The sequence below is a fragment of the Mustela nigripes genome, chromosome 3 (genome assembly GCF_022355385.1).
Source record: "Mustela nigripes isolate SB6536 chromosome 3, MUSNIG.SB6536, whole genome shotgun sequence".
Taxonomy (NCBI): Eukaryota; Metazoa; Chordata; class Mammalia; order Carnivora; family Mustelidae; genus Mustela; species Mustela nigripes.
In genome coordinates this window covers 156,080,151-156,099,258 of record NC_081559.1, presented here as the reverse complement: position 1 = coordinate 156,099,258, position 19,108 = coordinate 156,080,151, and the positions used below count along the sequence as shown (strand labels likewise).

At 36.9% G+C, this 19,108-nt stretch overlaps 1 protein-coding gene across 2 annotated transcripts in view; it reads left to right on the top strand.

The window, feature by feature from the left end:
- Nucleotides 1-19,108, top strand: part of RAD54B (RAD54 homolog B) — a 98,016-nt gene that overhangs the window by 19,571 nt on the left and 59,337 nt on the right. The gene's annotated exons all lie outside the window — the stretch shown is intronic.

Sequence of the window (19,108 nt, the reverse complement as noted above, 5' to 3'; positions counted from 1 at the left end):
ACCCGCATCGGGCTCTCTGCTCAGCAGGGAGCCTGCTTCCCTCTCTCTCTCTCTACCTGACTCTCCATCTACTTGTGATCTCTGTCAAATAAATAAATAAAATCTTTAAAAAAAAAAAAAAGATTTGTTAAAAAAAATTATAAAAACCATATGACTCTTAATCTCAGGGTCATGGGTTCAAGCCCTACACTGGGCATGGAGCCTATTTAAAAAAAAAAATTAAAAACTGTGTTAACAGTACTAAGTTGTAGAGGTGAACTTGAAATGAGTAAAATTGTTAATTAATAATAGTTCTTGGAATACCTTCAGATCAGTTAGATTTGCATTATAAGGGTACATAATTGAAGGAGAACCAAGGATTTAACAGAGCTTCCTCCTTGCTTTGTTGAATTGAGTTAAAATAATGATTGTTTCTTTTTTTATCTCTTAGAAATTAATATTTTAGAAGTAATTAAAACAATAAATAGGGTTGTTTACTGATGTTTATTTGGCCTTCGAAAGACAACATAAGACTACATTTTTCCAAAAAACATTCATTTTTTTGGTTGATTAAACAGATTCAGGGAGAGAGCCCCATCTGCTGGTCTACAGAAGAGTAATTGTCATGCTTAATATACCAGTACAAATCAGTAAGATTTCTTAACATTTTGAAGGAAGTTCTTGAGATTTTTGAGGATTAATAAATTTTACCTATGAATGGGTTTATTTCTTGTTGGGGGAGAAAAGAATTCTCTATTTTCCCAACTGACTAGGATTCCTGGTTTCGTTTATGTGTTCCTTATAATTTTTCAAAAGCTGTGACTGGTGTCAGGACAAAGTTGAGAAGCACTTTTTATAGGGATCTGAGATCCCTAAAGACAGCTCTGGGTATGGCAGTTTAGCAGCTGCACTGTCTCATTGATTTGCTCTCTCCTTATTTCTTTTTTCCTTGTCCTTCCTTTTATTTTTCTTCCATCTTTGTTAAATGAATATCCTGTTCTCCCAGGTTTCCTTCTCTACTGCCAAGCCTGTGACAGATAATGATCCATCTATTTCTCTTTCTTTTTCTCTTATGGTGGCTAATCTCTTCACTAGGGAATGATATTTAGGCTGTAATACATTCCTTGTTACTGATTTGCTGCTGTATTTTTGTTCTATAGTTTCTCACTCTTTAACCTGCTAAATATGAGAAGGGAGTTAAGAGTTAAGATAAATTGAAGAGGGAGTTAATTTACTCAACCCTTAATCCCTTAATCCCTTCTCTGATTTAATACATTTACTGGACTGGGGGACCTTTGCCAACCTCCTGACACCCTCCTGCCTCGCATTCAGAGAGAGGTTAATTGGGGAAAAGAACATTGTGAGAAACATCTTGCTTTCTATGGTGGATTACTGGAGAGGAATGTTTTTTGTAGAAAAAGTATGGAGATGAGAGATTTGTGTAGTATAATTCACCTTTTTACATCTTTTTTTTTTTTTAAAGATTTTATTTATTTATTTGACAGACAGAGATCACAAGTAGGCAGAGAGTCAGGCAGAGAGAGAGAGGGAAGCAGGCTCCCTGCTGAGCAGAGAGTCCGATGTGGGACTCGATCCCAGGACCCTGAGATCATGACCTGAGCTGAAGGCAGCGGCCCAACCCACTGAGCCACCCAGGCGCCCCCACCTTTTTACATCTTTTTAATCCTAGATCCACCCTCCTCCCCGAAGTGGGGTCCAAGCCTGTTTGTCCCAGTTAAAATATGTCCTCATTTTCCCTCATCATCTGTTTATTTTGAAAAATTTCCTACATGTAGAGAATTTGAAAGAATAATTATCATCCTAAATACTATAGTTGTTAACATTTTGCTTTCCTCCTTCCCCCCATATGTCCATTTTTTTCCTGGATCATTTGAAAATAAGTTGCAGATGTTATGCCATATTATCCCTTAATACTTCAGCATGTATTTCTTTCTTTCTTTCTTTCTTTTTTTTTTTTAAGATTTTATTTGACAGAGACACAGTGAGAGAGGAAACACAAGGAGGAATGGGAGAGGGAGAAGCAGGCTTCCTGCCAAGCAGGGAGCCTGATGCAAGGCTTGATCCCAGGTCCCTGGGATCATGACCTGAGCTGAAGGCAGATGCTTAACGACTGAATTACCTAGGCACCCCTCAGCCTGTTTTTTTTTTTTTTCCAGCCTGTATTTCTTAAGGTTTATTAATAATACATAATACTTAATATCCACTTCAAATAAATAAAAAGATTATTTATTTATTTATTTGACAGAGATTACAAGTAGGCAGAGAGGCAGGCAGAGAGAGAGGAGGAAGCAGGCTTCTCGCGGAGCAGAGAGAGCCTGATATGGGACTCCATCCCAGGACCCTGACCTGAGCCGAAGGCAGAGGCGTTAACCCACTGAGCCACCCAGGCGCCCCAGTAATATCATTTTTGCCTAAGCTTGCTTAAGTTTGGTTTCTTTCTCAACAGAAAGTGCCCTAATGAGTATATTTTCATTCCACTGAACTTCACTGGGCATTTCAGGTCTCTTCATAACCCAGCACCTTTGCAGGTAATAGTCCTTGTGTGAGAATGAAGGTGTAGGTCTGATGTGGAGAACAAAGGCAGGAGAAAAAAAAAGATTAAATTCCCTTACAGCTTACAGCCCACTGACAAGTATTTGGGACAGGTAGAGTGACGTTCCTCAAGGAACTCAAATGCCTCAATGTTAATACTTTACTAAGGGCAAAAGGCAACCTTAGCTTGGCATAAGCCCTACCTCCAGGATCTTGTAAGTCTTTAATACATAAAAATCTGTTTGGAAACTTCCTTTTTCTTAACCCCCACCTGCCAAGATATATGTTAGCAATCATCCTCCATGCATGTGGCCCGCCAATGTACATCTGAAGGGTCTCATGACTAAGGTTATACTAGACAGTAGTAAATGACTTTTTCTTAATAATAGCTAGCCCTTCAAGGTCCTGGCAAGCTTGCTTCCAAATTCCTTAGAGATTACACTCTCTCTAAACTCCTTCCATCTTGAAAGTATACAATCAGCCACTCCTCACAACCCCATTGCAGCTCCTTCTGTCCACGATCTTGTCTCTGTGCTCTAATAAAACCACCTTTTTGCACCAAAGACATCTCAAGAATTGTTTCTTGACTGCTCCTGGATCCCACCATTTCACATCAGGCCTACCACTAATGACTTCATCCATGGCTCAGGGTAAATGCCTTTTTGGAGGTTGTGCTAGAAGGGCTCTCTTCTGTCTTTTAAAAAAACTTAAAAATTTTTTTTTTTTTATTTTTTGGGTCTTGTCTGTAGCCTCTACTCTTTGCCTTGGCTTGAGAAAATTAAAGGAGAAATACAATTGGTTCAATTAATTGTGTCCTAAAATGATGGGTTTTAAGTCCTAACCTCTGGTACTTGCGAATGCAACCTTATTCAGCAATGGGGGCTTTGCAGTTGTAATCAACTTAAGATAAGGCCATATTGTATTAGGGTGGATCCTAAATCTAATGGATGGTGTCCTTATGAGGTGAGAAGGCCACATGATGATGAAGTCAGAGATTGGAGTAATACAGCTGCAAGCCCAGGGTCACCAAGGACCATTAGCAACACCAGAAGCTAGAAAGAGGCAAGGAAAGATTCTTTTCTGAAATCTGCAGAGAGAGAAAGCCTTTGTCGACACTTTGATTTTGAACTTCTGGTCTTCAGATTTTGAGAGAATGAATTCTGTGGTTTTAAGCCACCTAGTATTTGGTACTTTGTTATGGCAGTCCTCAGAAACTGATACAGGAAGCCTTGGTCCTCCTAATATTCAGAACAATTCTTACTTTCTTTAGAAACAGAAATTGTTTCATTCTTTCTAATTCCTTCTCATTCTCTCTCAAACTGTTCATCCACACTCTTGTTTTGTAATTTATTTATTTACCTGACTAAAAAGTGAATACGAAGGCAGGGACTTTCCCTTTTTCAGGTTTTAAATCAGATAGTATGAATTAGAAAAAAACATTATGATTGAATGAAAGGATCTTGGAAAATTTGTGGTTAAGTCCCTTGGGTAAGTCCTTTGGCTCTGAAATGCTTCAGAGAAGTCAAGTAGTCAAGAATAAGCTACTGGAATATTATAGTTTTCAGGGTTTGGTAATATTTGAGGAAACAGTTTCAAAAAATGGAACAAAAGTCATATTGTAATAGATAATTAATGAATGGAAACAGGTAAATGGAGTCACTGAATATAAATAAATGAAGTATGTAAAAATAAATTTGGTTGTGAAGGGAAAGAATAGTATCCTGAGAGAGAGCATGGGACCAGAGAGGTTTTTGTTGTTTAAGATTTTATTTTTTTACATAATCTCTGCACCCAACATGGGGCTTGAATCCACAACCCTGAGATCAAGAGTTGAACACCAAACTGACTGAGCCAGCCAGGCTCCCCTGTTACTGTTCTTCTTCTTCTTCTTTTTTTTTTTTTTTTAAATTTAGTTATTTGACAGAGAGCGCACAAATAGGCAGAGCAATAGGTAGAGGAAGAGGGAGAAGCAGACTCTCTGGCAAGCAGGGTGCCTGATGCGAGGCTCGATCCCAGGTTCCTAGGAACATGACCTGAGCCTAAGGCAGCTGCTTAACTGACTGAGCCACCCAGGTGCCCCTCCAGTTACTGTTTTTTAAAAGTAGTATGTTATAGGCTGTAAGGAATGATGTAGTGAAGAGGCGAAGATGAAGGATAAAAAAAGGGAGTGATAAAATCTCTTTGTGGATATTAGATAAGTATTTTTCATTTGGAATTGAAGTCCTTGGGAATGTTTGGATGCCTTCTCCGGTTTATAAATTCTTGGAGAAGCTTAGGATTTTTTGTTTTCTTTTAGCTGATACGAATAAATGCATATAAGCATATGCTGGTATTTTTGCATGGCCACCTTATAATTATTATAAATTTTCGTGTCTTCAAATGAGAACAGAGGTGGACAGAATGTGTTAGTGTTATACTCATATCAAATGCAGGTTTACTTAAGATAGTTAAACAGTTGGGGCACCTGGGTGGCTCAGTTGGTTAAGCTCAGGTCATGATCTCAGGGTCCTGGGATTGAGCCCTGCATCGTGCTCTCTGCTTAGTGGGGAGTCTGTTTCTCCCACTCCTCCCTGCTCATGCTCTCTCTTGTTACCTCTCTCTGTCTCAAAGAAAAAAAAAAAATCTTAAAAGAAAAAAAAAAAGAAGATGATCAAACAATTGATCCATTGTATGCCCTGTTGAAGAAAAAGCTTGTAGCTATGCCTGGGTGGCTCAGTTGGTTAAGTGTCTGCCTTTAGCCCAGGTCATGATCTCAGGGTCCTCAAGCATACCCTCTGCTGAGCACAGAGCCATACATGGTGCTCCATCCCGGGACCCTGAGATCATGACCTAACCTGAAATCAAGGGTTCTTTGCTCAATCGACTGAGCCACTCAGGTGCCCCATAGAACTCCCTTATGGTTTTGAAAAGCTACTAATATTTCATCATTATGGATATGCCATATATACTTAACCAGTGTTTTATTAAAGAATATTTATATTATTTGGTATCTTTTGTTTTTACAAGCAAAGCTACAGTTAATGTCTGTATATTAGATACATATGTGAGAATATATTCGTAGGATAAATACCTTGAAGTAGGGTACTGGTTTCAAGGTATGTGTATTTATCATTTTGATGGATAGTGATGAAGTGCCTTCTAAAGAGGTTAGAAGTTTATCCTTTCACCAGCAATGTATGAGCAATGCATGTATTATTTATTGTGATGCTCAATCTGTATATGAATATATACTTCTACTTTTTGGTATTTGATAATCTAATTGTCAAAAAATGTCAGTTTGTTGTGCCTTTATTTATTTAGTGTGCACATGCAGGAACGGGGAAGGGGCAGTGGGAGAGGGAGACAGAATCTCAAGCAGACTCCTGCTAAGCTCGGGTCTCGATCTCAAGACCCTGAGATCATGACCTAAGCCAAAATCAAGAGTTGGAAACTTAACTAGCTGAGCTTGCTGTACCTTTTAAGTTAAACTTTTTTTTTTTTTTTTTTTTTTTTTTAAAGATTTTATTTATTTATTTGTAAGAGAGAGAGAGAGGGAGAGCGAGCACAGGCAGACAGAGTGGAAGGCAGAGTCAGAGGGAGAAGCAGGCTCCCTGCGGAGCAAGGAGCCCGATGTGGGACTCGATCCCAGGACACTGGGATCATGACCTGAGCCGAAGGCAGCTGCTTAACCAACTGAGCCACCCAGGCGTCCCTAAGTTAAACTTTTTAATGTTATATTTTGAGACTGTTTCAAACTTACAGAAAAGTTTAAGAATAGTATAAAGAACTTCCACAAATTTTACTGCATTCATGTGTGTAATTTTTCTGAGCCAGTTGGGAATAAGTTGCCGACATGATGCTCATCACTCTATAAATTCTTCAGTCTGTATTTCCTAAACAAGAGCAGTCTTATACATAATAAAGTACAAGAGTGCAACCATCAGAATCAGGAATTTAACTTTGATACAGTATTACCCTCTGATCCACAGATCCTATTCAACTCTTTCCTCCTGTCCCAGTGATGTCCTTCATATAAAAAATGAATTTAAAAAAGGAATAAGTAAACATTTTTTCCTACTAGTCAAGGCTTATGTGTTGTATTTAGTTGTCATGTCCTTTTAGTCTTTTTAAATCCAGAGCAATTTTTTTCATTTATTTACTTTTAAAGATTTTATTTATTCATTTGACAGAGAGAGAGCACAAACAAGGGAATGGCGGGCAGGGGAGAGGGAGAAGCGGGCTCCCTGCTGAGTAGGGAAGCTGGATAGAGGGCTTGACTCCAGGACCCTGGGATCATGACTTGAGCTGAAGGCAGATACTTAACTGACTGAGCCACCCATGTGCCCTGAGGCCAATCATTTATAGAATAGCTAATTCCTTATGATGTTTTCTTATGAATAGATTCAGGTATATATTTTCAGCAGGAATATCAAAAAATAATTCTTGGTATAACATTAGGGGGCATATGATGTCAATTTATTCCATTATTAGTGATATTAAGTTCAGTTATTTAAATAAATTAGTATCTGCCAAGTTTCTTCAGTATAAAGGTATTATTTTTGCTTTTGTATTTAATAAGTATCTGTGGGGAGATCCTTTGAAACGGTGCCAGTATTTTTTATTTGTTCACCTAGTAGTTTTATCTTTCTCTTAAATCATGACTGTTGAGATTTTCTAATTCCGTCTGTATTTTTTAGTTGGCATTCTGCTGTAAGCAAGAGCTTTTCCTTCTCCCCATTTATTTGTCCATTAATTTTTGCAGATTCATCTTGAAGCACATTTGAAACTACTAGGTATTATCCAGGACCATATCTGTAGGAGGTTGAGTTACCAAATTCTCTTCTGGGTATCCAGCATTGCCTACTCTTTTGTAAGACACAGGGTGCATGGGGAAAGGCAACGATTAGATATACATATTGAACAGTGGTTTTTAATATGGATATGGATTCGAGAGGGGTGTGCTTTTATGTGTGTGTGTGTCTGTCTGTCTATAGAGGAGGGTGTATTGTAATGCCAAAAATTAAATCAGTATTATATGCTCCTTGATGCCTGATGAAATCAGGAGGGTCTTGAAATGCCTAACTAAAAGTTCTCTTCCCTACTCTGTTCCTGAGGATAAGATCCCCTAGCTAAACAACGCTTCTTACTAACTAGATCAGGTACAGTTTCTGCTTATCTGTGGATAACAGCTTTCATTTCCCTGCCAGCTGCAGAATTATTTAAACAAGTCAGTCACATCTTCTAGGAGCCAAGGGACACCTCACCCTCTTGGTACTGCAAAGCCTGCTTCCGCACCCCTACTGGTTCACTTTGTTTTGGAAGGTAATCTCTCTGTGGCCTTCCATGAGAGTGGCAGTCTTCCTCCCCCACTCCGTGAGTGTATGTAACTGCTATTGATCTGTACCTGTCCAGTATCAGGTGTTGTGTGTTTGGCCATCCTTGTAACTCTAGAACAGGAATCCTTTCTCACCAGCTAGGTAAACAGGGAGACAGTTAAAACAGAGGGAGACATGTGCATTTTTCTAAGGAGCTTTACTGAATTTCTCAAATAGTCTTATAACTCTTGCCATCCTTCCTCCCAAGGCTATAAACTATCGATGTATAAACTTTGTGGGATGTATTTACTAAGGTCTATTGGAAAGCCTCTTCATTGCCTAGCATATTAAGCATGTTAATGCTAGCATATTAGCATATTAAGCATGTTAAGTTTGGTCTACACTTCCTTGGTTGCTTGAATTGGGAGTATTCCTGTTTGAGCAGAACTTTATTTTTTTATTTTTTGTTAAGATTATTTATTTATTTGACACAGAGAGAGAGATCACAAGTAGGCAGAGGCAGGCAGAGAGAGAGGGGGAAGCAGACTCTCTGCTGAGCAGAGAGCCCGATGAGGGACTCAATTGCAGGACCCTGAGATCATGATCTGAGCCGAAGTCAGAGGCTTAACCCACTGAGCCACCCAGGCGCCTCTGGAGCAGAACTTTAATCTGGAAATCTGCTTTATGCTTTTGGGAGGGCTCATGTAGAATAATTGAAATAATAACGGGTGTTCAGCTTCTACTTTTGGGGGACTGAATTGTGTTCGTATTTTGCCTCTTCTCTGAGTCCTAATTTAAAAACAGAATATGGGGTGACTGGGTGACTCCATTGGTTAAGTGTCTGCCTCTTGATTTTGGCTCAGATCATGATCTCAGGGTCTGAGCCCTGCGCCATGCTCCGTGCTTGTGCAGAGTCTGTGTGGGATTCTCTTTCTCCCTCTCTCTCTGCTCCTCCTCTTGCTCATGTTGTCTCTCTTTCCTCCCACAATCAATCAATCAATCAATCAATGTATGTATGTCAGTCTTAAACCCAAAATGTGAAATGGTGATTTAAGCAAGACAAAATAAGCAAATGGGATAAGCACAACGGAAAGAAAGCACAATTTTAAATATCAGTTAATATGCTTTTAGTGTAAGTATTAATAAAAATACTGGCTTATATAATTGAATTTTATTGGCATGTATAGCTATTGAAATTTCGGGCTTCAGGGTTGACTGGTATAGCAGTCTAAAGGATATCCTCATGAGCTCAGTGTCTTTCTCTTTTTCTCATCTGTCATTCTCCATAGGATTGGCTTCATTGTTAAACTGGCTCCCCTCATGTTAAGTGATAGATTTCAACAACCATTGGGGCTGTATACTTCCTTTTCCTCATCTATCTGATGGAAGGCAGATGCTCCATACTCATACTCATTAAATAAGATCTCTTTTTTTTTTTTTTGCAAACAGGGGCAGAAAGTGCTAATGTCGTCGTTCTGGTTCCTAAATAAGATCTCTTAATTTCATTCTGAAATTATGAAATTATGCCACTTTCCTAACATTAGAAAGGGTTTCCTAACATTAGACCTATATTACTACTGTAAAGAAGAATTACGGGTTTCTGAGAATCATCAGTGTACCAATCAGACACACATTCTTCAGCCCTGTCCTTGGAAGTGAGAGCTATTTCATCCTAATTTCCTGGCTGCTGCACAATAGAGTGGAATGGATGTTAGTAGGACACCACTGACATCCATAATGTTAACTGTGCTGAAAAATGATTAATTGAAAAGATGGCTGAAATAAACATGAGTGCTGTAGCCATATTTTTAGTATACAAAATTTAAAGGCTAGGTTCCTGCCAACCAGCTTCTGGGGCAGAGGTTCCTTTAGTTCAAAGTAAGTTTTTTTTTAAAGATTCTATTATTTTTTTAATTAAAAAAATTTTTTTAAATTTATTTGACAGAGATCACAAGTAGGCAGAGAGGGAGGGAGAGAGAGAGAAGAAGAAGCAGGCTCCCCACTGAGCAGAGAGCCCGATGCGGGGCTCGATCCCAGGGCCCTGGGATCATGACCTGAGCCGAAGGCAGAGGCTTTAACCCACTGAGCCACCCAGGCACCCCTAAAGATTCTGTTTTTAAGTAATCTCTACACTCATCATGGGGCTCAAACTCACAACCCTGAGATCAAGAGTAGCCTGCTCTACCTACTGAGCCATCCAGGTGCCCCTCATTCAAAATATGTTACCCCCATAACAAAACTTGGCCAAATAGGGAGCTGGTTGATGTATGAAGATGTATGTAAATCTAGACCGTATAGAGTAGGTCTGATTCATGTAGCATGATTGCAGTAAGTTTTATAATATGACTGTGAGATAATATAAGTATATTTATTGGTCTCTCTCTAGTTGCTGACATAGAGCTCCTACAACCCTTCTAATCTCCTCAGTGATAACTGAACATGTTTTTGTTCTAGTATTTGGTCTTTAACTCTGTTTCTTGACATAAGGTTCCTACTAAATCCTTTTGAATTTCTTGGGCTATAGTAGTTTCTTTTATTCTAAGGAGGTGATTCTTGGTAGGTTCTTAGATGGGGGATGGTTGCCGGGAAGATCAAATCATGATTACAAGCTTGGAATTTTCAGCCTTACTCTCATCCTTCAGAGAGGGAAGGGAGGTTGGAAATGGAATTAAATGATAGATCATACATGACATGAGGAGGGCTCTATAAATAGTATGGGTTTGGAGAGCTTCTGGGTTGGTGAACATGTGGAGATGCTGGGAGACTGGCTATCTGGAGAGGGCATGGAAGCTGTGTGTCCCTTCCCATGTAACCTGATCTACATATCTCTTCCATTTGGATATTTATCTGTATCACCTGTCATTTCTTTTTATAAGTTGGCAAATAGTAAGTAAACTGTTGTCCTGAGTTCCATGAGATGCTCTAGCGAATTATTTGAATTTCTGGGGCTGTGGGAGCCTCAGATTTATAGCTTCTTGGTCAGAAGCACAGGTAACAACTCACGATTGGCATTTGAAGGGAGGGGCACTGTCTTATGGGACTGAACCCTTAACCTGTGGGATCTGATGCTATCTCCAGGTAGATAGTGTTAGAATTGAGTTAAATTGTGGGACACCTAGAATTGTTTGGTGTGTGGAAAACCTCCCCACATCTTGTGTCAGAGTATTGTGAGTATGGTAGTTGTGCAAGAGAAAGGAGTAACACAAGAGGAGGACTGAGGTTTGTTTGTTTGTTTAACTCAGACTCCTTCAATTCTGTAAGGATGACTATGATCTCTGAAATCTATTTTTTAAAAGATTTTATTTATTTATTAGAGAAAATGAGAGAGAGCATGAGAGGGGAGAAGGTTGGAGTGAGAATCAGACTCCCAGTGGAGCTGGGAGCCTGATGCGGGACTTGATCCCGGAACTCCGGGATCATGACCTGAGCTGAAGGCAGTAGCTTAACCAACTGAGCCACCCAGGCACCTGAAATCCCTTTTTTGATTGTCTCAAGTGCTTAATATCACAGAATATCCTTACCAAAGCACAGCAATGAAGTATGAGGTATAAATGCTGCAGCAGAATGATGCTTCAGGTTTGGATTCACCGTGGTTTTTACCCTATTTTGTTTGGCATATTTTTTTGTTTGATTCATCTAACTCACATGTTGCACTGTGAAATATTAAACATAATCTTATGTGCCTCCTCAGATTCTCTTGATACCCCCTGCCTCCTAGACTGCTCTGCTCTCTGTAGGCTGATCTATTGCTTAATTAGAGCAGCAGGGCCCTACTTCTTGGTGACTATGGTCCAGCCAGGCTAATGAGGCATAGTCTGAGAGAGTCTGTTCCTCCTGTATGAAATGGTGTTGGATGAAACATCACATCACGGGACTTAGGGGTAGCACCCTGCATGTTTGTGGAGGCTGGATGACAGTCTGGAAGTGAAGTGAAGTTTATTGTTAGTGGGATGAACATTGACTAGTGGGAAATAGGAGACAAGAGAGAATCTTCCGGATCTATTCCTCTTTTTTTCCTATGTGGACTATTGTAAAGTTTTTTTTATTTCTGTTTTGTTTAGTTTTTATAGGCCATTAGGTGATATTCCAAGGAGAGTTCCAAGTAGATGCATTTGCCAAGTGACCTACTATATATCTTTTCATAGCTTGTTATAAAGTGGTAGCCAGCACTTTGCTTTACATAGATCCTTGCTTAAGTTTCCCTTTAAAAAAAACCCTTGATATCCTGTGTAAGCAACTCCAAAAGAAATCCATCAGCATTCTAATCATTGTTTCAGATTCTGTTTGCCAGAGAATTTGGGCTAAGACAGATTAATAAGGCATAAATTCTTACCTTTTTTTTTTTTTTTGGACTGTCCTAAGATCTAGAAATAATTTCAGTAGTCACAGCAGTACTCTTCTTGCCTGAAAAAATTCATGCAAAAAAATCCCCCCTACTTCATGTTACTTCTTATGGTTAAATTTAATAGATGTAATTATCTTAATTCTATTTTAGAAATTTATTCTTACTACATTTTTAGTGGCTAAAGAGTTAAAATATATTAACCGCTATTTTTATTTTTAAGGATAATTTTGGACATTAAACAAATTTTAAACATGAAGAAACGTGAAAGAATTGTACTTTGAGCACCCATATGCCCATCACCAAGATTCTACAATTAGAATTTTACTATATTTGCTTTGTTGTATATCCATCTATTTATTTATCAGTTTATCTGATTTCTTTTAAATATTATATATATATATATATATATATATATATTTTTTTTTTTTTTTCTTAATAGGCTTTGTGCCCAACCTGGGGCTTGAACTCACAACCCCTAGATCAGGAGACACATGATCTACTGACTGAGCCAGCCAGGCACCCCACTCTATCTTACTTTTTAGAAATGAAATAAAGAAATTTTTATTATTAGAGTGTAGTTGACATGTTAGATTAGTTTCAGGGGTACTGCTTAGTGGTTTGACAGTTTATACATTACTTAGTACTCACCATGATAAAATATATTCACCATAAAACATTATTACAATATTATTGACTATATTCCACATGCTGTACGTTTTATCACTTGTGACTGATTTGTTTTATAACTGGATGTTTATGCTTCTTAATCCCCTTCATCTATTTTGCCCATTTCCTCACTCCTCTCCCCTCTGGCAACCACCAGTTCTCTGTATTTATGAGTCTGTTTCTGTTCTCTTGTTTTTTAGATTCCACATAGGAGTGAAATCATATGGTATTTGTCTTTCTCTGACTTGTTTCACTTAAGATAGTACCCTCTGTGTCCATTTATGTTATTGCAAATTACAGGATCTCATTCTTTTTCATGGGTGGGTAATAGTCTGTTGTGCATGCACACACATGTATGTGTGCGGGTACACCACATCTTTATCCATTTGTCTATTGATGGACACTAAGGTTGCTTCCGTATCCTGGCTATTGTAAATAATCCTGCAATAAACATAGGGTTGCTTGTGTTTTTTTTTGAATTAGTGTTTTTGTTTTCACTGGGTAAATTTCTTGTGGAATTACTGTATCATACGGTATTTCTATTTTTAATTTTTTGAGGAACCTCTATACTGTTCTCTACAGTGTTGTACAATTTACATTCCTACCAACAGTGCATGAGGGTTTTTTCCTCTACATCCTTGCCAACACTTGTTATTTCTTGTCTTTTTGATACTAGCCATTCTGACTGGTGTGAGATGATACCTCATTATGGTTTTGATTTGCATTTCCCTGATGATTAGGGATGTTGAGCATCTTTTCATGTGTCTGTTTGCCATCTCTATGTCTACTTTGGAGAAATGTCTATTCAGGTCCTCTGCCCTTTTTTAAATTGTATTATTTGTTTTTTTGTGTGTTAAGTTATGGAAGTTCTTTTATGTATTTTGGATATTAATCCCTTATCAGCTGTATCATTTGCAAATCTCTACTCCCATTGAGTAGGTTGCCTTTTTGTTTTGTTCTGTGCTGAGGAGTCTTTGCAGTTTTCACTAGTATGCTTTGGAGATTTTTGTTTTAATTTTAGAATGTGTAGATGTACGCAGTCTTTTTTTTTTTGTACTCATTCTTTTAATTGGTGCAGAGTATACAATGGTATGACTATATCATAGTTTATTTAGGATTTTTATTGAAAACAATCTTGTAGTGTGTATCATTGTACATATAGTCTTATGAACATAGGCAAATAGTTGTCAGATCATAATGTGTTTGCATTACTTTTTAATATGGTCTGCCAAAATGCCTTCCAAAATCATTAGTGTATGAGGAAATGTATTTCCCCACATTCTTTAACACATGCTATTAAAACTTTTTAACTTTTTTCTTAAACTTTTTAAACTTCTGCAATTTGAATCAGTAAAAACTATTGTGATCTTTTAATTTCTGTCTTCCTAATTACTTGTGAGGCTGAGCTCTTTATATACTGGATGTTCTTTTATTCATAAAAAAATTTTTTTTCTATATCCTTCTATAGCATTGTTTTTCTTAGTTTGTAAGAATTATTTACAACTTGATTTTGGTTACGTAAGTAATACATGAGTATATTTTTAAGCCTTTTCTAGTAATAGGGGTGCCTGGTGGCTCAGTTAAGCATCTGCCTTCAGTTCAGGTCATGGTCCCAGGGTCCTGGGATAAAGCCCTGCATTGGGCTCCCTTGCAGGGCTTTATCCCAGACCCTGCTTCTGCCTCTCCCTCTGCCTGCTTCTCCCTCTGCTTGTGCTCTCTCTCTCTGTCAAATAAAGAAATAAAATATTAAAAAAAATCTTTTATACTAATACAACTAAATTAATAGTTTTTTACTGTTTTCCTTCAAGTCAGTTTCCTTCCAGTACTGGTTACTGTCAATAATTTGGTATATATCCTTCTAGACCACTGTTGTCTATATATAATCTATATCATGTAAAATTAGATTGTAAAATTTTCTAGTAGTCACATTAAGAAAAAGTAAAATGAAGCTGATGGAATTAATTTTTATAAATGCATTGTATTTAACTCAATATATATATCATCTCAATGTATAATTAATACAAAAGTTACTATTAGTACAAGTCTTAGAAGGCTGGTATATATTTATATATACATCTCGGTTTGGATGTTGAGTTTTAATTGTGAATTATTGATCAGTCTTTAGGTTTGATAATACAATTGGAAAAATAGATTTGTATACCCAAGTTCTAAACATAGCTAAAAGTTTTTCATTATCTTGAGTTTTAAAATTGTTGTTTATATTCAAATCTACATCTATAAAACTAGTTCATCTATTTTAGAAGAATCAATTTGACTTGGAAGCAAATCATGTGTTTCAAAAGTATGTCTTTCCAAGTTAAGTAAATGTACTATGTCAAATCTGTATTATTAACATTGAATTCAAATGATCATTGTATAAGTTAATTTATAAATATCAACATCATATCATAAGTTAATTTATGAATATCAACAAAGTATTTTTCAAAAATTTCTTGTAGCTTTTGCATGCATTTTGAATATCACTCTTAATTGAAATTTTCTTTTGATTCATATTAGAAAAATCTATATGCTCACAGATTTGCATCATGAAAATCTTCACTTTAAACATATGTTTTCTTATTTATCTAACCAGCTCACAAATATACTTTTCTTTTCTTCAGAACTACAAATTTAGCTCATTCAGATAACAGTGTGATATTGATTAGAAAATGCAAATTGTATTACCATTTTTTTGTCTTTGATTATTGAATGTTTGGCAAGCATTCCTTTTCTTTCAAAAAAATATTGAATTGGAGTTAATAATACAATAATTCTTTATAAAACCTTCCATGACTCAACCAGTGAGTACTGGTGAAGAACAAAAACAATTATTAAATGAATTGTGTTCTATTTCTTTTACCAGTTCAGTAAATTGGCAGTGATCATAGCATTTACATACATATTCCAAATGACTTTAACAATAATATTCAAGATAGTTTTCATAGAGTTTACTTCCAAAAATTGAGTACAATATTTTTGTAATGTTTGTGGAACAAAGTAATAAGTGAAGCATTCGTTTTTTAAGTATTTATTTATTAGAAAGAGACAGAGATAGCGCGAAAGAGCTTGAGTGGAGAGGAGAAGGAAAAGCTGGCTCCCTGCTTGGCAGGGGTGTGGGGCTCGATCCCAGGACTCCAGAATCATGACCTGAGCCAAAGTCAGATGCTTAACCTACTGAGCCACCCAGGTGCCCCTAGTTTCTTTCTTTTAAAAATTAAATTCTGGGGCACCTGGGTGGCTCAATAGATTGAGCCTCTGCCTTCGGCTCAGGTCATGATTCTGGGGTCCTGGGATTGAGCCCCTCATCAGGCTCTCTGCTCAGCAGGGAGCCTGTTTCCCCCTCTCTTCCTGCCTCTCTGCCTACTTGTGATCTCTCTTTCTTTGTCTAATAAATAAATAAAATCTTTAAAAGAAATTAAATTCTATAAATCCACATTTTAGTTAATTAATTAATTATTTTTAAAAGTAGGTTCCACACCTTGTGTGGAGCCCAGCATGGAGCTTGAATGAACTCATGAGCCTGAGATCAGTACCTGAGCTGAGATCAAGAGTCCATTGTTTAACCAACTGAGCTACCCAGGCAACCCTATTTATCTTTTAAAGTAAGTACTACCCAACATGGGGCTCGAACTCACAACCCCAAGATCAAGAGTCGCATGCTCTACTGACTGAGCAGGCAGGTGCCCCAAAACTTTAGTTTTTTGTTTTAAAATTTCAATAAATTTCAGGCTTTTTAACCTCACGAGCACCATCTATTGTAGAATTTTTTTTCCACATCTCACTAAATTCTTCAACAGACATAGAAGATACAAAAATATCTATGCCATGGATTTTGGGCCATAAATTGATAGCATTTCTTTGTAAATTTGGAAATCCTTTGAGATAAAATATGACCCAATTCAAATATTCATGAGAAAGTTTCTCTCTTTTATTGTACAATTCATTTACATCTAAAGAAAAGTACTTGTAATTTTAAAAATATTGAATCATTGAATCAGTTAATATTTGGTGTGTTATGTCTTATATTCTGTAGGCCGTTATTATTTTTTTTTTAGTAAATCTTCAGGCAACATGGGGTTGAACTCACAAGCCCAAGATCAAGAGTTATATACTCTTTTGACTGAGCCAGGTGCCCCCAAAATATTTTTATTTTTAATTTAATTTAATTTAAATTATTTTTATTTTTTTCCTAACAAAAAATTTTTTTCTAATGACATTTCCATGACTAAAATAAAATTTTTTTCATCTAAAAATTGTTTTCTTTTTTTGTGCAAGAAACCAAGCCATTTAATGGCAGGCCATAGTTGTATGCTCAGACCTTATTACATATTATTTAAAAATATTTCTGGATATTTAATTCTGATTTGAGGTGACTAAACCTCATCCATTCTTGTTGAGAGGAAACTTCTTATTAGATTCACTATGTATTTGTTGACAATGTCTCCTATTATTGTCTAGTGTATAACCTTTAAAATTCTTTTACACAGTGAACAGTTTATTATTCTCCTGTATCAAATTGTTTTGTAATGCTTATGTAAAGTTTGTGATAATGACTTAGTTCAGTCTTTTTTTCTTCATTGTTCCATTGAGTACTAGTTTATGCATCTCCACTTGATTCTGCATCAGTAGTATATTTTCTTATATTAAAGAATTTGTCCATTCTCATTTTTTTGGCTAGAAAAATAATTTAACTGTAATGCAATTAAAATTGTAGTATTTCAGATTAATAATGTTACAGTTTACACAGCATATCATTGTAATTTGTACTGTCTGCATAAAGTATTCAAACAAGTTCATTAAATGTTATGTCAGTGCATAGGAAAAAAATCATTCAGATGGAATCGGTTTAAGATTGACTACACTGCTAGAGGGGTGACTGGCTGGCTCAGTTGGTAGATTCTTGATCTTTGGGGTTGTGAGTTCAAGCCCCACATTGGATGTAGACATTACTTGAAAAAAGAAAGAAAAAGAAAAAGATGGGCTACACTCGTGATGTGATTATTTGTAATGTCAAAGAAAAATTGCATTAGACAAGTAAAATAGGCAAGAAGACTTCATTCAAAATATTGCAATAGAGGGTAGAGATTGAATTTAACTCCCAATACAACAGGGTTTTATAGCCAGTGGGCAGGATAAGAGAGTGAGTGGATCAGTGTGGAGGTAGTGAGGGATTTGGTTAGGTATCCAGAGGAGTTTCTTGCCACATCTGAGCCTGGCATGTTGCCTAGGCCAAGGCCAGGACCTAGTTGAGAAGAGGGCTGAACAGCCTGACTAAAGTTTCGTCAAAGGGGATGATCTTGATAATATTAGGAAGAGTTGTATCGTATATGATCAGTAATCCTACCAAAATAGTAAAGTTTGCTGCTTCAGTTTAAAAATTTCAAGTTTACCTTAATTAAAATTCAATAAAAGTTAAAATTTACCTCCCAAGTTCCATTAACCACATATAAAATGCTCAGTAGCCATACATGGCTCATGGTTACTGCTAAAGAACAAAATTTGACCAAGGAAGTTTGAAGATTTAATTGGTTTTATTAAAGAATTCATGGATTGGGCACTACCTCCTAGCAAGTTGAGAGAAGCACTCCAAGTCATTATATAAAATTGAAGGTTTTTTTTAGGAGACTGGGGCAAGAAAGTTACTAGCAAAAGAAAAGGATTGAGAAGGCGGTTTTCTATGGGAGCGGGTCTTATGGAGAGTACCTCATATTTCTTTAGGGGAGAGAGGACCCAGATGACAGACTCACTGGCACTGGTGGAAAGAAAAATTTCCTGACTGAAATGTTTGGGGGAGTTTGAAACTGCAGTTACTTTGGGTATTAAGCCCCAATTTGGGAACTTGGTCTTTGTGACACTGTTTAGGACCTGTGGTTTTCTTTTCTTAGCACTACTGTATTAGGATAATGGAGTTCCAGATGTTTTGGGAGTGCGTTTTCATACATATGTATGTCCCTACCTACATTTTGTAACTTTTTATGTTTTTTCTTGTTTTTGGTAAACATAATGGCATATTTGTGTGTATTTTTCTTTTACTTGCTCATTTCATCTGCCATGTGTTTTGGAGCTTGTTCTATCAATACAACGAAATCTGCCTCTATTATTTTAGTGCTGCCTAGAGTAGACCATAGTATGGGTGTATGCTAGTGATTTTAATTGTCCCCACCTGATGTGTTCTTAGATCGCTGTCAATACTATGCAGCTTCATAGAATGCTTTGTTCTTCCTTCTATTTAAATATTTTTCTAAGTTAGATTCTGAGAAGTAAAATTACT